Genomic DNA, 19,783 nt, shown 5'->3' on the forward strand with positions numbered 1-19,783 from the left:
GGCCTGGTTACTGCTTCCAGTGCGGCGAAGACGGCCATATTGCCTCTGTGTGCCCAAATGACCCAAACCCGTCTTTAGTCACTGACAAAAGGAAACAGTTGAAAGAAAAACAGTTGCTGTGGGATAGACGAAACAAGCAAACACAGCCTTTAAACTAAAGGGAGCCCTCATTGCGGGACAAATGGGTGCTACGGACAAAACTAGTCCCACCGAGCCTTCACATAAACCCAAAAAACGATTCTCAAACAATAAATCAGCCACTGTGAAACTACCCAAGGGTCTAATTGGAGCTAAGTACACTGCTCAAGTGAAAATCAATGATCAAGCTTGCAACTGCCTTCTTGATACCGGATCGCAAGTGACCACAGTGTCCCGATCGTTCTATGAAAACAATCTTGCAGACCTTGCAATCCATCCAATACAGGACCTGCTAGAAGTCGAAGCTGCAAATGGTCAGAATGTTCCATATTCAGGCTATATTTGTGTCGACATTACCTTTCCAAAGAACTGTTTTGGTACTGAACTTACTGTGTCTTCTCTTGCATTAATTGTTCCAGACACACGCTCTAGTGTTCAGTCTTCTCTCTTAATTGGCACTAACACTCTTGACCTTGTCTTTGAAAGCCTCTCCTTGGCTAATACAGACCTCAGTATCCTGCCTTATGGTTATAGAGTAGTGCTGAGCGTGTTACAACAAAGACACAAGCAAAAAGAGGACGACAGCCTTGGTCTTGTCACTTTGTCAGGGAAAGAGCCTGAAGTCATTCCTGCAGGCCAAACTCGAGTGTTAGAAGGTTTAGTCCACGCAAAAACTGAACACTCAGGTGGGTGGGTAGTAGTCGAGACCCCCTCTACATCCTCCTTGCCAGGTGGTGTCTTGGTCACCAACTGTCTACTTACCCTTGCTGAGAAACCCTCACAAAAGCTTCCAGTGGTCCTGCGAAATGAAAGTAAGCATGACATAGTTATCCCTGCGAAAAGTGTCATTGCTGAAATGCATGCTATTCAAGAGATCATACCAAACAGTCAGATCACAGAGCAGTCCAAACAGACTCCCAGCTCAAACCCTGCTGAGCTTAATCTTAACTTTGCTGATTCTCCAGTCCCTGCTGAATGGAAAGAACGAATCACACAAAAGTTAAGTGCTATGTCGGAGGTTTTTGCACTACACGATACAGACTTTGGTTGCACTAACAAAGTAAAACACCAAATCAAACTGAGCGATGAAACCCCTTTTAAGCACAGACCCCGTCCCGTACGACCACAAGATCTTGACGCCGTACGGAGGCATTTGCAGGAGCTAAGCGATGCAGGTGTCATTCGCGAATCCGAGTCGCCATTTTCCTCACCGATAGTGGTGGTAAGGAAGAAGAATGGAGACGTAAGACTCTGTGTAGATTACCGTAAGTTGAATCTGAACACCATCAAAGACGCCTACGCGCTTCCTAACTTGGAAGAAGCGTTCTCCGCCTTGACAGGATCGAAGTGGTTCTCGGTCCTTGACCTCAAAAGTGGGTACTACCAGATTGAGGTCGATGAGGCAGATAAGCACAAAACAGCCTTCGTATGTCCGATGGGGTTCTTTGAGTTCAACCGGATGCCTCAAGGCATAACAAACGCTCCCAGCACATTTCAAAGGCTGATGGAGAAATGTATGGGCGACATCAACCTTAAGGAAGTCCTGGTCTATCTAGACGACCTTATAGTTTACTCCGAAACCCTCGAACAACACGAGACCCGCCTTCTCCATGTGCTTAATCGTCTCAAAGAATACGGTCTGAAGCTATCGCCTGAAAAATGTATGTTTTTTCAGACGTCAGTTCGGTACTTGGGGCACATTGTCTCCCAAAACGGTGTAGAAACAGACCCCGAGAAAGTAGCTGCGTTAAAAACATGGCCAAGTCCCAAGAACTTGAAAGAACTCCGCTCCTTCTTAGGGTTTGCGGGGTATTATAGGCGGTTCATTAAGGACTTTTCTAAGATCGTAAAACCCCTTACCAACCTAACTGCTGGATACCCCCCACTGCGAAAAAACAATAGCTCTAAGTCCAACTATGTCCAATACTTTCAGCCAAAAGCTCCTTTCGGGGAGAGATGGACAGAGAGTTGTCAGAAAGCGTTTGAGACTATTATAGACAAACTGACTTCTGCCCCAATTCTAGGCTTTGCCGATCCCAAGTTGCCTTATGTATTACATACAGATGCAAGCACAATCGGGTTAGGGGCAGCTCTTTATCAAGAGCAGGAGGGAGAGTTGCGAGTAATTGCATACGCAAGCAGAGGACTATCAAAAAGCGAAAGCCGTTATCCCGCTCATAAGCTTGAGTTTCTTGCCCTCAAATGGGCTGTAACGGAAAAGTTTTGTGATTACTTGTATGGCAGTCCTTTCACAGTAATAACTGACAGCAACCCCCTAACTTACATTTTGACCACCGCTAAGTTAGACGCGACGAGCTATCGCTGGTTGTCCGCCCTGTCCTCTTTCGAGTTCCAGCTTAGGTACAGAGCAGGCAAACAAAACATGGACGCAGATGGCCTATCTCGTCGTCCGCATCTCGAGCCATTAAATGACCTTGTCTCCCTGAAGGAACAGGAGCGGATCCGTCAGTTTGTGCAACACCACTTGCCTGGCACCGATCCTTTCACTCACGTTCCCACTCAAACTGTCAGTGCAATATGTGAGAAACATCTAGTCCAGTCTCTTGACACAGACCATGCTCTCGCCTGCCCACTCGTAACTTCACTGTCTACGTCCGTTGATGCTGTTCCCGACAGTTTCGACCAGTGTGATGCTTTTCCTGTCATTCCAAGCTTGTCAGAAGAAGAGATAAGACAAAGTCAAACAAACGATCCTGCTATCAGTGAAATCATACACCAGCTTGAAACAGGTGAAACATCTCCTCCTACTGTACGCAACGAGATCCCACAACTTAGCATCCTTCTGCGTGAGTTAAACAAACTTGAGTTGCAGAACGGGATTTTGTACAGAAAAAGACAAGTAGGTGAAGAGACACAGTACCAGCTGGTTCTTCCTGAAAGTCTAAGATCTATGGTTTTCAAAAGCCTTCACGATGACATGGGTCATTTTGGTCTTGACCGGACCCTTGATTTAACCAGAACCAGATTTTTCTGGCCAAAAATGGCCTCAGACATAGAGCAAAAGATCAAAAGCTGTAGCAGGTGTGTTTGCAGAAAGACTCTGCCAGAGAGGGCGGCGCCCCTAGTAAACATTCAAGTCACCAGACCTCTAGAGTTGGTGTGTATTGATTTCTTGACAATTGAACCAGATCGCAGCAACACTAAAGATGTCTTAGTTATTACAGATTTCTTTACGAAGTATGCTGTAGCAATGACAACTCCCAACCAAAAGGCTAAAACTGTAGCCAAGGCCCTGTGGGAAAACTTTATAATCCACTACGGTTTTCCCGAGAAGTTGCATAGCGATCAGGGAGCAGACTTTGAGTCAAAAACTATCAAAGAGTTATGCGACCTAGCTGGGATTCAGAAGGTCAGAACTTCACCCTACCATCCCAGGGGAAACCCTGTGGAGAGGTTTAATAGAACCCTGCTAAACATGTTGGGTACACTCAAAGACGAAGACAAGAAACATTGGCGTGACTTTGTTAAGCCACTCGTTCACGCGTATAACTGCACCAAACATGAAAGTACAGGGTTTACGCCGTACGAGTTAATGTTTGGCAGACAGCCTAGGTTACCCATTGATCTTGCCTTCAATGTCCCCCTGAACCATCGCCAGCAGCAATCTCACTCACAGTATGTTAAAGCCCTCAAATCTCACCTTCAGGAGAGCTACCAACTGGCTACCAAAAATGTAAGCAAAGTTGCTGAACGTAACAAAACTAGATATGACAAACATGTAACCGAATCTGTCTTAGGTGTCGGAGATCGCGTGCTTGTAAGGAATGTTCGGATTAGGGGAAAAAACAAATTGGCTGATAAGTGGGAGTCCGTCGTCCACGTGGTTGTAAGCCAAAAAGACAACCTCCCAGTATACACAGTCAAACCCGAGCATCACCAAGGTTCCACTAGAACTCTCCACAGAGACCTTTTGTTACCTTGTGGGTTTTTGCCAACTGCCCCTGAAAATCCTCCAGCAGTCCAAGTAAAGCCTCATCGGCCAAGCACACGTCAACACCCAACAACTGATCCTGATGAACCTGAACTTGAATACCACTCTGAGGAGGATAACTACCCTCTGTATTACCCTCCACTTCCTCCCAAGGAGATCTCAAGGTCGATTGAGGAATACGAGGTAGTTTTTCCTCCCAAGGCTAAGTCAAACCATGCTAATGAGCAACCCAAATCAGACAATTCTCAAGTCTCAGAAGATGTGACAGTGCCTGATATTGCTCAAGAGCACATGGACATGACGGAAACTGTAAATTTACCTGATTGTGGAAACCTACCGGATATGGAAAACTTACCTGAAAATGACAAAATACCTGAAATGGAGAAACCACCTGAAATGGAAAACTTGCCTGAACCTGCAAAGGAAGGAGCTCAAATAACTCCACCAAATGAAATGGACAATGCATCGGATTCAACGAAAACTAATGATGAGGAAGCAACTCAAACTCACGTGAATGAAACTGAACCTGTAAACAATGAAACTGAAAGAAATCACCCCGAAGCAGAGCAATCAGTCAGAAGATCATCCCGAGAGAGAACAAAGCCCAAGCACTTAACATACCCTCAATTAGGCAACCCTCTTGTTGGCATAGTACAGTCTTTGTTCCAAAGCTTAAGTGAAGCTGTCACAGGCTCTATTGAAATCCATGATATCCAGGTAGTCTGAGTATGCATTATGCAAAGGGACTTGCATACATTTAAGAGGGGAGGGTGTAACCCTGGTTAACATAGCTAACAACAAATAAAAGCCTGTTAGTAAAAACAGTCATAAGAAATATATTACAGGTGATAAATAGTCAATAAATAGATCATAATGGTTAGAAAATTCATTAAAAACATCAGCAATGATATAATTCATGGTATAGGATTTCATTTGTGTTTAAAAACATGTTAAAAGGGTACAGAACTTGCTAATTCATGGTGTTTTATGTTAATTCAGGTAAAATGGCTAAAATATGTGTTGAGACTCTTATTGTGAAAGGGCACGCTGCAGCGTGACTCCTGTGATTAGCCACACCCAATCGGGTTGTTCCTTCTTTTTGATGCTCGAGAGGGAGAAATGCAGACAGTCCTTGCAGAGCTGCTGCTTAAATGAGTGAAAAAAATAGTAAAAATAAGCCAAAAATCTACTTAAAGCCATTTTTGTACTCTGGAGAATGTATTTTTGTTTTTTCCGACCTGTCCTTGCCTTGGTGACGTTGTGAACATAACCGAACGGGACTTGGTGAGTTCAGAAATTGTCTTTTATTTCATGCAAGAAATTTTTGTTGTATTATATTGCTAATTTCATGCAAATGGAGAGCCAAGGTAGCAGATTTATGTTGTTTTATGTTAAAAACGGTGGATTCGTGCTTAAACGACACACAGGCTGCAGTTCAAAGGCCTTTGACGGTGTTTCAGCGCGCCATATTGGCATCACCTCATTTACGGCTAAATAAGCTGGAAAAAACGGACTTTTACTGTTATTTAAGGGCTACCCGTGTGTTATTTTCGAATGTTTATGCACTTTATTTTGTTGTTATGGTAGGCCATTAAGGTTTGGATCGGGAAATGCTGAGCTAGAATCGGAGTTTGATCCGCTGAGCGAGAAACAAGATGGCGAGCCACCCACGGACCCATTGAACTGTACCGAGCAGGAAAAAGGAAAACGCCCCCTGCTGGACGTTGAGCTCTTTCGCTGATAAAACTGGTAGGATTAATCCATACACCTCTGCAAAAGAACAGCGGACTTTTCAAAGCACTGGATAATCATTCGGAGTAATTCCAGGACTAATAGTTAAAGGACACAAAGACAACTTTCTTTTGTTTATTTGTTTGTTTAAGGGATTTATACAGCCTTTTGCTGAATTGTTTTCAGTTTTACATTTATTTATTTATTTTTGTAATTTATTTTGGTCAACCTTACATTTTAATGCTGTAATGGTGTTAATGGAAGTGTAAATAATTTTGTTGGGTTAAAACAAAATAAGAACTGGTTGAGAATTTAAAGGTGAACCTAGACCAGGATTAAATTAAATCTTGGGCCTAAAGAACTGAACTTGATTTAAAATAACACAGTGTTAATGCAAATAGATCAAAGGATAAACTTGAACTTAGAACTTGAAATAAATAAAACAATAACCTAGGTTGAAAATAACATCCTTCTAAAGCCAAATAAAAGGTTTTGAGATAAATAGGATGAACTGACAGAACATACTGAACTAAGAAGGGGAAAGAAAACATCTTGTTTTCCTTAAATGTGTGATGTTGAATGTTTTATGTAATGTGTCTATAACTGTCTATTCTCTGTCTTCACAAAATAATAAGCCGGCAATTTAAACGTATTTACTGGTCTGTGGTCTTTATTACATGCTACGCTCATTACTGCTCTAGTAGTCGAACCTAACTGGTCCTAGTATACTGTAACGACTCCAGAAGTGTTACACACTGCCATACTACTTTGTTTTTTTCATTTCCATTTCTGTGTTTGTGCGTGTGCAGTGTGACAGGTTGTGTTAAATTGGCTCGTGGCACCGCTTCAACGGTGCGATACCCTCATGAGGGGCGACCAGAATTTCTAACAGGTTTGAAATTCTGGTCGCAATTATATGATTGCTGATCGGGAGCTGGTCATGAGGTGTTAATTGCTTCTCGTTACCCCAACCTACTCGATGCATGACACACGACTAAGGTGAAACTTGGGCCGATTCCCAAAACGGTTGCTCGACTGAAAATTCATCTTAAATTGGGCCAAAAATCCCACAATCTGGCCCAATTTTTGCTAACCACTTTGACCAGCTTTAGATCAGAGGGAATTTGTTTTTACTGTGAACTGAGAGGATCCCAACCACAAATAGCCATTTGCTTCTGGAAAGAAAGCTTTATGGGCAGACTAGACTATGACTGAGCTATATGGCCACAATGACAACAGTATGTTTGATGTATCAAAGGTGATCCTTTGAAATCTGAGAACACTGTGCCAGATGTTAAGCCTGGTGGTGGAAGGATCATGCTCCGGGGCTGTTTTGCTACCAGTGGCACTGATCACAAAATGGATGGAATAATGAAGGAGGAGGACTACTAAAGTGAGTTTACAACCCATAATTGCAACTGACCTTCAGAGGTAGAAAACTTCTATATTCAATGTTACGCCAAATCCTCAACTTATTAGTAAAAGAAAACAAATTTCATTATATAATGTCAAGAGATGCATTCTAAGACACTTCTTCAGCTGAGAATCAGAGAGGAGAAACACACAGTTTTACTTGTTGCTTAGCAAAGGCAGCTCTGAGCTCTCGCACGAGAGTGAAGGTTCAGGGACTCGCAACTCTGAGACTGCCCTGGTCTTTATTTATACATCAGTGGGTGTTTGTTCCTTACATTGGTGTGTGTGTGTGTGTGTGTGTGTGTGTGTCAGAGTGTGACCCCATAAACAACTTCCCTTAACCTGCTGGTCTGGAAAATCCAACAGTTCATCTATAAGTAAAAAAGGCACTTAGACTCAAACTGACATAGCTACGTTTATCCTACCGTAAAACAATAAAAGAAGGTACAACCTTTCCCATGCTCCCAGGATGTGGGTGTGAATGCCAGAGCACTCTGGAATGCACACAAAGCCTTTGCAGACTATTAAGGATCGCACATCCTATCACTACCATTTGCAAACTTATATTATTAAAAGATTATACTGACAATTTTCTATTGACATATAATGTCATGGTCTTGCGGCCATGACTGAGTGACTTTGTGTTTGTGTCCCTTATTGTTATTATTCTCTTTATTATTCATGGGCTGTTTTGGGATGGTTTGTGTTTTGGGATTTTAGATACTGGGTTCTGGGTTTGTGCTCCCTCTGTTGGTCCCTGGTGTTAGTGTTCCCCTGTCTCGTCAGGTTAATCAGGTCCAGCTGTTTCCCCCACCTGTGTGTGATTTCCCAGTGTCTCTTTGTGTACTTATAGTGTGTGATTTCCTCTGCTCCTCGTCGCGTCGTCTGTGTTCATACCTGGTGTAATCCCCTGCGTGCTCTCCCTGCTGTTCTCCCCTCATGCTCAGGTTTGCTATTTCTTTGTGTAGTTTCTCCCAGTTAGTTCATCCTTAGTTCTGTTTTACCATCCCCACTTTATATTTGATATTGTCAATAAATCACCCTCACACCTGAATAAGTGCTGCGTTTTGAGTCCTCCTTCCACTTTCCACACGGCCGCTGCCCCGGACCGTGACATATAATATGTTCTGATGACATTCAGTTGGATCTGATTTACACATCAGAGGCTTGGTCAAGTGAATGAACATGAAATTTAGAGAAGAAAAAACTGCATGAGAAAATATTCAAAATGTGACTTTCCGTGAAGCCGTGCTGTCACACTGTGGTTAGACTGAGGGTTTGTCAACCGTCAGATGACAATGCATCACAGAATTTTTGCTAACCACTTTGTTCTTTTCATGACCACAACTCAACACCCTGCAACCTGGTAATGCACCGTGTGCCAAAACTGTGAACAACTGAATCTATTCTGAGAGCAGAAGAAACTTCTATGAATGCAATAACTCTAGATGTTATCACGCTAACTACATATGTTATAATGCAATCTTTGTGTAATTTAAAACTCCGAAGTCAAGGTTATAAATGGCAGTTTTTGATTACTTTAGAGTTTATTTATATATTTCACTTTTACAAACTGCTTATCTTGCCTTGTTTGGTGTCTTTTTTTTTTTTTTTAGCACAGCCGCAGCATATATTTGCCTCCACTCCAATAACTTCCCCTTTCCTCAGCAACCAAATGCCACACTCTGGCATATAATTTTGTGAATGCCTGACATGCTGCATTTTTTTCCCAATAGGAAGAGTCATGTTTTATTTCAAAGTTTTTTGGGGTTTTTTTTATCCTTAGATAAAACAGTTTTTATTATTTCTTCCTGCACTCAAGCTGATGACAGTATTTGCGAAAATGCATGGGCTACATTATCTTTCACAACTCTGGTTTTACTTGATCCATCAGCACAATTTAAACACTTTTATGTAGTTTGAAGTCTGCACTTCTTACCCAAATTGAAACAAGACTCAGTAAATGTTTGAAGTAATCTTAACTTGATCATGTGATTTGGATGCTCCAGCTTGTCTGTAGACTCTCGAGGGTAATATGTTCCCCCTTTATTAATTCTAACCAACTTCACTGCAATTCACAAATTGTTTTACCAGCAAGTGAGCGCACCTCTATGAAATCATACATTTTGGCAGTTTGCTGGTCTGGAGTATTCAGCTATGTGTCTTAATCACAATGTCATAATCTTCCCAGCAAATTCACCCCAGGGTCAAACTGTGCAGTGCTCAGAAAAAGCTCAAAAATCCAGGAGCTACATCTCCGACTCTACAGGCCTCAGTTAGCAAGTTAAATGTTAAAGTCCATGACAGTACAATTAGAAAAGAGTTGAATAAGTGCAGCTTGTTTGGAAGGGTTACAAGGAGACAGTCTCTCCTCTCTAAAAAGAGCATGACGGCATGGCTGCAAATTTGTTAACAAAGTTGCAAAGAATACCAGCACAAACACCTCATACCAGCTGTCAACAGGTGGTGAAGGGGTGATGATTTGAGCTTGTTTTGCAGCTACAGAACCTGGGCCCTTGCAGTCATTGAGTTTTCCATGAACTCCCCTGTTTACCAAGTACTCTATAGTCAAAAATGTGTTTGGGTCACACAGCAGGGTAACGTTCCCAGAATGACTGAAAAAGACAAGATTCAAGGTGTTGCAATAACCCGCTCACAGTCCAGACCTCAACTTAAAATTCAGTGCAGGGAACTTAAGATAGCTGTACTTAAACAAATGTCACAAACTTCAATGATCTGAAGAAACAATGTAAAGAAGAGTGAGCCAAACGTCCTTGTGAAACACTGATAGTCATACAGAAACAATTTGGTGACGCTGTTGCTGCTAAAAGGTGGCTCTATAAATGACTGAATCCTGGAGTGTTCTTAGTTTTTCAGAGTATGCAATAGATTTCTATGAAAACACTCTTTTTCACATGACTGTATGTTTGTTTGTTTTCTTGTGACTGTGCTATGAGGATTAAGTTATGATTTTCTTAACAGTGCAGCGGAATTTGAATTAAGACTTTACATGTTGTCCAGTCAATTAGGCAGATGTAAATGAACAACAGCTAGATGCTGGAGGCTCTGACATCACACCTGATGGAGACCCTGGAGAGCTGGTCCTTGCTGATCTTCGGCCCCAGGTGAGCTCACTGCTGAACCCCTTTCAGTTCACCTACTACACCAACATTACGGTAGATGATGCTCTCATCCACCTCTGACATCAATCCCTTGCCTGGAAATTGTTTGGAGCACTGTGAGAATCATGTCCTTTGATTTCTCCAGTGCTTTAACACCATTATGCCGACAATCCTGAAGGACAGGCTGGGTTACACAGGTGTGGACCATCACCACATGGATCCTGGTGAGTCTTACCTCATGAGTCGTTCGTGAACGAAACTGCTGTTAGGACCGGATCTTTGAAGTGAACGACGCGAGCCGGCTCCTTATTGGGAGCCATGTTTTTTTTTTTTCTTTCTCTCACCCTCTCTCTCGCACTTTTTTCCACTTCGCTTCCCATGTGAGCCTTGTGCTTTGCGCTGGGATGAGGGGGGAGGGGCGGTAGTTACACTCAGTAGCACAGGAACAGAGCGGGAGGGAGAGAGAGAGAGAGAGAGCCAGGGACAACAAGGTCACATTAGAAAGGTATAGTAATCATCCACAACTATTTTCAGTTGCAGATGATAAAGGATTCAGAAAGTTTATTCATGCAGGCCTACAGTGGGGCAAAAAAGTATTCAGTCAGCCACCGATTGTGCAAGTTCCCCCACTTAAAATGATGACAGAGGTCAGTAATTTGCACCAGAGGCACACTTCAACTGTGAGAGACAGAATGTGAAAAAAAAATCCATGAATTCACATGGTAGGATTTGTAAAGAATTTATTCGTAAATCAGGGTGGAAAATAAGTATTTGGTCACCTCAAACAAGGAAAATCTCTGGCTCTCACAGGCCTGTAACGTCTTCTGTAAGAAGCTTTTCTGTCCCCCACTCGTTACCTGTATGAATGGCACCTGTTTGAACTCATCATCTGTATAAAAGACACCTGTCCACAGCCTCAAACAGTCAGACTCCAAACTCCGCCATGGCCAAGACCAAAGAGCTTTCGAAGGACACCAGGAAAAGTATTGTAGACCTGCACCAGACTGGGAAGAGTGAATCTACAATAGGCAAGCAGCTTGGTGTGAAAAAAATCAACTGTGGGAGCAATCATCAGAAAATGGAAGACATACAAGACCACTGATAATCTCCCTCGATCTGGGGCTCCATGCAAGATCTCATCCCGTGGGGTCAAAATGATCATGAGAATGGTGAGCAAAGGTCCCAGAACCACACGGGGGGACCTGGTGAATGACCTGCAGAGAGCTGGGACCAAAGTAACAAAGGTCACCATCAGTAATTCAATTCAATTCAATTCAATTTTATTTATATAGCGCCAAATCACAACAAAAGTCGCCTCAAGGCGCTTCATAGATACAGAGAAAAACCCAACAATCATATGACCCCCTATGAGCAAGCACTTTGGGGACAGTGGGAAGGAAAAACTCCCTTTTAACAGGAAGAAACCTCCGGCAGAACCAGGCTCAGGGAGGGGCGGCCATCTGCTGCGACCGGTTGGGGTGAGAGAAGGAAGACAGGATAAAAGACATGCTGTGGAAGAGAGACAGAGGTTAATAACAGATATGATTCAATGCAGAGAGGTCTGTTAATACATAGTGAGTGAGAAAGGTGACTGGAAAGGAAAAACTCAATGCATCATGGGAATCCCCCGGCAGCCTATGTCTATTGCAGCATAACTAAGGGAGGATTCAGGGTCACCTGGTCCAGCCCTAACTATATGCTTTAGCAAAAAGGAAAGTTTTAAGCCTAATCTTAAAAGTAGAGATAGTGTCTGTCTCCTGAATCCAAACTGGAAGCTGGTTCCACAGAAGAGGGGCCTGAAAACTGAAGGCTCTGCCTCCCATTCTACTTTTAAATACTCTAGGAACAACAAGTAGGCCTGCAGAGCGAGAGCGAAGTGCTCTAATAGGGTGATATGGTACTATAAGGTCATTAAGATAAGATGGGGCCTGATTATTTAAGACCTTGTATGTGAGGAGCAGGATTTTGAATTCAATTCTGGATTTAACAGGAAGCCAATGAAGGGAAGCCAAAACAGGAGAAATATGCTCTCTCTTTCTAGTCCCTGTCAGTACTCTTGCTGCAGCATTTTGGATTAGCTGAAGGCTTTTCAGTGAGTTTTTAGGACATCCTGATAATAATGAATTACAGTAGTCCAGCCTGGAAGTAATAAATGCATGAACTAGTTTTTCAGCGTCACTCTGAGACAGGATATTTCTAATTTTAGAAATGTTGCGCAAATGGAAGAAAGCAGTCTTACATATTTGTTTAATATGTGCTTTGAAGGACATGTCCTGGTCAAAAATGACTCCAAGGTTCCTCACAGTGTTACTGGAGGCCAAGGTAATGCCATCCAGAGTAAGAATCTGGTTAGATACCATATTTCTAAGATTTTCAGGGCCGAGTACAATAACCTCAGTTTTATCTGAATTAAGAAGCAGAAAGTTAGCGGCCATCCAGGTCTTTATGTCTTTAAGACATTCCTGCAGTTTAACTAATTGGTGTGTGTTATCTGGCTTCATGGACAGATAGAGCTGGGTGTCATCGGCATAGCAGTGAAAATGTATGCTATGTCTTCTAATGATGCTGCCTAAGGGAAGCATGTATAATGTAAACAGAATTGGTCCTAGCACTGAACCCTGTGGAACTCCATAATTAACCTCAGTGTGTGAAGAGGACTCTCCATTTACATGCACAAATTGGAGTCTATTAGATAGATATGATACAAACCACTGCAGTGCAGTACCTGTAATACCTACAGCATGTTCTAATCGCTCTAATAGGATATTATGGTCAGCAGTATTGAATGCTGCACTAAGGTCTAGCAGGACAAGCACAGAGATGAGTCCACTGTCAGAGGCCATAAGAAGATCATTTGTAACCTTCACTAAAGCTGTTTCTGTGCTGTGATGAGCTCTGAAACCTGACTGAAACTCTTCAAATAAACCATTCCTCTGCAGATGATCTGTTAGCTGTTTGACAACTACTCTTTCAAGGATTTTTGATATGAAAGAAAGGTTGGAGATTGGCCTATAATTAGCTAAGACTGCTGGGTCTAGAGATGGCTTTTTGAGTAAAGGTTTAACTACAGCCAGCTTGAAGGCCTGTGGTACATAGCCGATTATTAGAGATAGGTTGATCATATTTAAGATCGAAGAATTAATTAATGGCAGGACTTCTTTGAGCAGTTTTGTAGGAATGGGGTCTAAAAGACACGTTGAAGGTTTGGAGGAAGTAATTATTGAAGTTAACTCAGAAAGATCAATTGGAGAAAAAGAGTCTAACTTAACATCAATGGTACTAAGAGTAGCTGTAGATAATATTACATCTGTGGGATGATTATTGGTAATTTTTTCTCTAATGATAAAAATTTTATTTGTGAAGAAGTTCATGAAGTCATTACTAGTTAACGTTAAAGGGATTGTTGGCTCACAAGAGCTCTGACTTTTTGTCAGCCTGGCTACAGTGCTGAAGAGAAACCTGGGGTTGTTCTTATTTTCTTCAATCAGTGATGAATAGTAAGATGTTCTGGCTTTGCGGAGGGCTTTCTTATAAAGCAGCAAACTATTTCTCCAGGCTAAATGATGATCCTCTAAATTTGTGACACGCCATTTCCTCTCCACACACTACACCGGCAGGGAATCAAATCCCGCAGTGCCAGACGTGTTCCGCTGCTGAAGCCAGTGCATGTCCAGGCCCGTCTGAAGTTTGCCAGAGAGCACATGGATGATACAGCAGAGGATTGGGAGAATGTCATGTGGTCAGATGAAACCAAAGTAGAACTTTTTGGTATAAACTCAACTCGTCGTGTTTGGAGGAAGAAGAATACTGAGTTGCATCCCAAGAACACCATACCTACTGTGAAGCATGGGGGTGGGAACATCATGCTATGGGGCTGTTTTTCTGCCAAGGGGACAGGACGACTGATCCGTGTTAAGGACAGAATGAATGGGGCCATGTATCGTGAGATTTTGAGCCAAAACCTCCTTCCATCAGTGAGAACTTTGAAGATGAAACGAGGCTGGGTCTTCCAACATGACAATGATCCAAAACACACCGCCCGGGCAACAAAGGAGTGGCTCCGTAAGAAGCATTTGAAAGTCCTGGAGTGGCCTAGCCAGTCTCCAGACCTCAACCCCATAGAAAATCTGTGGCGGGAGTTGAAAGTCCGTGTTGCTCGGCAGCAGCCCCAAAACATCACTGCTCTCGAGAAGATCTGCATGGAGGAATGGGCCAAAATACCAGCTACTGTGTGTGCAAACCTGGTAAAGACCTATAGTAAACGTTTGACCTCTGTTATTGCCAACAAAGGTTATGTTACAAAGTATTGAGTTGTATTTTTGTTATTGACCAAATACTTATTTTCCACCCTGATTTACGAATAAATTCTTTACAAATCCTACCATGTGGATTCATGGATTTTTTTTTTCACATTCTGTCTCTCACAGTTGAAGTGTACCTCTGGTGCAAATTACTGACCTCTGTCATCATTTTAGGTGGGGGAACTTGCACAATCGGTGGCTGACTAAATACTTTTTTGCCCCACTGTATATGACAGAGAATATGCATGTTCTTTTTGTTTTCATATTGAAATTTATATTTAATTGTGTTGTGGTTTGCAGTGTTTTGTGTTGTTTCACTTTAAATTTGTTTAAAAGGAAAAAGCTGAAAATTTAAATAGTTAAAAGTTGAAATGTAAATAGTTGTTTTTTGTATTATATGATTTATTTATTACATTTTATGTGAAGTGAATAAATAAAAGTATATTTACGGTGACCCCTAGACCCTAGAGACAAAGCACGTACAAACTCCGAAGCACGTACAAAACACAACAGAAGTGCTCCAGGATGCTGGGCGCAGTGTTGAGCTTTTGTTACCTAGTGGCTACACAAGCCAGCAAGTACCAACGACCAGATTTGGTGTGTGGTAGTAACAAGTTTGTACGTGCTTTGTCTCTAGGGGCCACCGTAAATATTTATATATAAACATATATAAATAAAACTACTTTTTTTACATTAGTAATTCCTTTTGTCCATAATTTTATATTGTTGTTAATAATAAATAAATTAAAGCAACAAAACAACCTGAAGAGCCGGTTGGGAGCCAAAAGAGCCGGTTCTCTAAAAAGAGCCGGAAATCCCATCACTATTACCAACCACCCTCAGTACACAAGTGCTCATAATTATGTGTCTGAATGGGAATTTTGCAGTATAGGTACGTCACAGGGAACAGTTCTGACTCCATTTCTATCACAATATAAACAATAGACTTCTCCTACACTTTTGATAAATGATTCCTGGAAAAGTTATTTGATCATTCAGTAATTACTGGTAAATGGGGACGACGGGAAGTACAGAAGACTGACTGAGGACTTTGATGACTGGTGCCAGCAGCTCCGCCTCCAGATTAGCACTGGGAAAACCAAGAAGCTGGTAGGACAAACATTCTCCACCTAAGAAAAGTGAACAGGGAATAAACATTAAGATAGAGGACTCAGAAGCAGTGTGTTCATCTGACCAATAAACAGTAGCAGACACATCTCTACATTAGCTGTTCAGAGGAGACTGTGTGAATCAGGCCTTTATGGCCAAATAGCTAAGAAAACACTACTAAGGAAGATCAACAAGCAGAAGAGATTTGTTTGGGCCAAGAAACACAAGGAATGGACATTAGACCGGTAGACATCCATGCTTTAGTCTGATGGGTCCAAATTTGAGATCTTTGATTCCACCTGCCATGTCTTTGACTGATACAGAGAAGGTGAACTGATGGTCTCTACATGCATGGTTCCCACCATGAAGCATGGAGGAGGTGTGATGGTGTGGGGGTGCTTTGCTGGTGACACTGTTGTGGATTTATTCAAAACTGAAGGCACACCGAACCAGCATGGCTACCACAGCATCCTGCAGCAACATGCCATCCTAACAAGTTTGCATTTAGTTGGACCACCGTCTTTTTTTTTTCTCAACAGGACAATGACCCCAAAGACACCGCCAGGCTGTGTAGGAGCTATCTGACCAAGAAGGAGAGTGATGGAGTGCTGTGGCAGATGGCCCGGCCTCCACAGTCACCTGACCTAAACCATATTGAGATGGTTTGGGATGAGATGGACCGCAGAGTGAAAGCAATAGAGTCAACAAGTGCTCAGCACCTCTGGAAACTCCATCAAGACTCTTGGAAAACCATTTCAGGTGGTGTGCAAAGCAATAATCACAACAAAGTGTGGCTGTTTTGAAAAATCTAACATATAACATGTTTTGAGTTATTTTTAACATTTTGGTTTGCTACATCATTCCATATATGTGTCATTCATAGTTCTGATACCTTCAGTGAGAATCTACAATGTAAATAGTCACGAAAATGAAGCACAATTTTGTCTTAACCAGGTAACTTTAGGGTTAGCTCTGGGTTTTATGTCCTACAAAGGTGATTTGCTTTTTACTGGGGTATATTGCCATGGTAACTTGTGCTTTAGACCCAATCTGTCCCAGACTGGAGCCATATCTGAATTCTCTTTTTATATTCTGTCTTTACTCTTAAACTTTGCACCATTCCACTGAATGAGGCACAGACTGTATCTGGAGACAAACTAAAGTGATTCCACGTCTCTTCTGTTAGTCTGTGAGAGAGTAAGCTTTAACATTTGAATGTGTCCAATCTGACGTTTCAGAGCTTTAATGTGTAGCAACTGCCTTATAAATAATTAACTCAATTTAATCTGTTTAATCCTCTCTATGTGCTAAATGTTTGTTTTAATGCAGTGTTAATCTTATTGTTTTAACAGTGCTGCATTTTACATTGTCTCTGATTGCAGCAGGCAGCACTCATCATGTTGTGTGGAAGAAGACTTCAGCTGAACAACAACACATGACATATTACACCAAAGTTAACAAAAACTAAGCCAAATGCGTTTTCGGTATTTTAAAAAAATTAATTATTCTGATTGTTTACCTATTTTTTAGACACCTTTTTTTTATTTATATAAAAATAATTTCAAACAGCTGCCTGCAAATATGCCTCTTTACCATTAAGCCAGGTGTGAATGACAACCTGCAGCTGCATGCTGTTGTGGTCATTGGTGTCACATTAGGTTCTGAACCACAAACAGAGACGTTTCTTAGAACTTGTGGGCTAGTGATGTAGGTGTTGATGTAAATGGCTGCTTAAGGCGGTGCTACAGCAATGTATAAAAACTGAAGCTCCCAGAGCCAAATGTTATTTGTTCTTCCATAACTGAGATGAACTATAACCTGCTCAGGTAGAATTTAATAACAGCAAGTCTGAACTGCACTTGACTTGATCTCTGCTCATCTCCAGGCTTCACTTCTCGTTCGGTAAGAATTTGTTGGCTTTTGCATACTTCCAAGAAAGAAACTTACTCTCCTGCCACACTTATACTCACATTCAGACATGGGCTTCAAAACATGCTGGCATCATCTGGGTTCTGTGAGCATGCAAATCATGCATAAGCAATGTAATTACTGCATGTCGAGACAGATGCCTGTCTTCATTGATTCATGTACAAATCAAGTTGAACTTTAATTCCACTTTCAGGGCATTTCAGTCACTGAAGTCATCTTCACCACCTGCTCTTCCAGATGACGGACTTGTGCCCGAACACCTGCAGTTAACCAACCAAACACTGATCAGTAAGGTAAAAAATAAGGCATATATCCTCATTTGGAAAATTGTGAATTCAATCTTGATAAATTTCTAATATAGTAATTACATTTAGCAAAAGTGTTGTCTATTTATGATCACATCTATTATAAATATCAGTGCTAACACAGCTGTGACATGTATGAAGATAATATTTTGTTGTGATAGCTAAGATACAGGTACTATTATTAACTGCAGTCAGCCATTTACCTATGTACGGTTCAATGTGTGGATGTAAGTAGAGAACTCTAAATGCCTTTAGGTCCACTTCATAAATTCATGCAGAAGCATGCTTCCGCTTTTCGGGGTGTTTCAGTTTCAAAATAGAAGTTTCGAGAGCTGCGAAAAATTACGTGATGGTCGTAAATCAGTGAAAAGTGGCTCTTAAAATGTAGGAAGCAAGAGAGAAGAGAAAAAAGGAGCGTGCTTTTGGTCTCAGTATGTGACTTTAAAGGGTCACCGAATATGTTTACATATTTTGTCTGGCCAAGAGATGGTCATAAAAAAAAAAGTACTCACGTCTCTTGGTTTACAGATCTTAGGCCACTCCTCTTTACAGAAACTCTCTAAATCCTTTAAGTTTCTTGACTGTGTGACTGTGAGGCCTGGAGACTGACTAAACCAATCTGTGACCTTATAGTCCTCCATTAGTACATACTCAGATCAGCTTGATCTGACTCACCTTGTTTTCCATTGCAATCAAGTACCACCTAATGTGCGTGGGGTCATTACAGCAAAGTGGCCAAATGTCTGTGATGTCGTTCATATGCGACACGAACACCACAACAAAGGAAGATGTTGCAGGGGAACTGTAGACCTGAAGAAGGTCGATGATCTTGTATTGTCCCTGTAGACCTCAGTAAAAAGTCCTTTGAGTGCTCTTTGGTCTCGCCATGATGGTGCAGAAGTTGGAATGGAAGAAACTGATACTGTGGACAGGTGTTCACACAAAATAAACTGAGATCAGGAGAATCTGTAACTGATTAATTGTAATCCAATCTGTGTGCAAGAATTCTGGTTTGGTTATAGGGGATCAAATACTTAGTTCAATCAATAACATGCAAATCAATTAAAACCCTTCATGTAATGTTTTTTTCTCCTGGATTTTGGTTGTTCTGTCTTTCTCCATTAAACTCAAACTACCATAAATTTTAGAGACTGTTCATTTCTTTTTAAGGGAGCAAAATTACAAATTAAGCAGGAGATCAAATGATTATTTTGACCAGTGACAATATTTTTGCTGCTTTAAATTCTTATTCTGGAAAATGTTCCTGTATTTCTTTCTCCAGGAAACAATGAGGATCCTGTTTGCCTGTTTGCTGCTTGTGCTGCTCTTTGACACTGGATGCTCAAAACTAGCTAATCGCCAACTCAAATGGCCGCAGCAAGAAACCCGTTATGAAGAGTTTATACGAAAACATGTAGATGCTAATATGAGTGTGGAAAAATGTGATACAGAAATAAAAAAAAAGTGGATCTACGATGTTAACCATGGTTGTAAGTACACAAACACGTTCATCCTTAGTAATAACAAACAGGTCAAATCCATTTGTAATGGTAAAGGATCACCTTATAAGAATACTATCTTTACAAAGAGTAGAGCAAAGTTTAGTATTGTTATATGTAAACTAAATAATGGAGCCAGGAAACTAAACTGTCAGTATAATGGCAGACTTCTCAGTAACGTGAGTGTTGTAGTCCAATGTGAAGGAAGGTTACCTGTGCACTATGTAAAGAACATACAGACTTTTGAATCCAATAACGCAACTACAGGAAAAATTTCCATGGA

At 41.5% G+C, this 19,783-nt stretch overlaps 1 protein-coding gene and 1 long non-coding RNA gene across 3 annotated transcripts in view; both read left to right on the plus strand.

The window, feature by feature from the left end:
* Nucleotides 1–19,783, plus strand: part of smim11 (small integral membrane protein 11) — a 38,461-nt gene that overhangs the window by 14,922 nt on the left and 3,756 nt on the right. The gene's annotated exons all lie outside the window — the stretch shown is intronic.
* On the plus strand, nucleotides 10,253–18,316 carry LOC143415077 (uncharacterized). 2 transcript variants are annotated; one of them, XR_013095686.1, is made up of 4 exons: nucleotides 10,253–10,359; nucleotides 10,502–10,580; nucleotides 16,307–17,669; nucleotides 17,890–18,316. It is a non-coding gene; the product is annotated as an uncharacterized LOC143415077 (long non-coding RNA). The 2 variants fall into 2 exon arrangements; XR_013095685.1 differs by having other exon boundaries at nucleotides 16,307–18,316.

Source organism: Maylandia zebra, linkage group LG23, assembly GCF_041146795.1.
Source record: "Maylandia zebra isolate NMK-2024a linkage group LG23, Mzebra_GT3a, whole genome shotgun sequence".
Taxonomy (NCBI): Eukaryota; Metazoa; Chordata; class Actinopteri; order Cichliformes; family Cichlidae; genus Maylandia; species Maylandia zebra.